The sequence below is a fragment of the Lupinus angustifolius genome, chromosome LG12 (genome assembly GCF_001865875.1).
Source record: "Lupinus angustifolius cultivar Tanjil chromosome LG12, LupAngTanjil_v1.0, whole genome shotgun sequence".
Classification (NCBI taxonomy): Eukaryota; Viridiplantae; Streptophyta; class Magnoliopsida; order Fabales; family Fabaceae; genus Lupinus; species Lupinus angustifolius.
The window spans coordinates 9748592-9748901 of NC_032020.1; positions in this window are offsets into that span (position 1 = coordinate 9748592).

The window sequence follows — 310 nt, forward strand, 5'->3', positions numbered from 1 at the left end:
CAAGTCAGTCGGGAGGCCTGGATGTAGTTTGCAGTGGACAGCAAACGAACCAGGATAAAAATTCGCGTTGCAGGATTTTTTTTTTTTCTCTCTCTCTCTCTTTACTGTTTTCAATCGATTATTTGGTATAGTGGATTCAATTGATACATTCTGTTCTTATACTATACTGGATGTTACTCTAATAAAATCTGTAAGCTCTGTTATTCATTCCATTATCGGTTAACTATTGTGCAAATTAATCGTTTCTGTAATAGCTTATTGTTTCTGTTTAATCGATTAAAACTGTTGCGTTAATCGATTATCCTTGTTC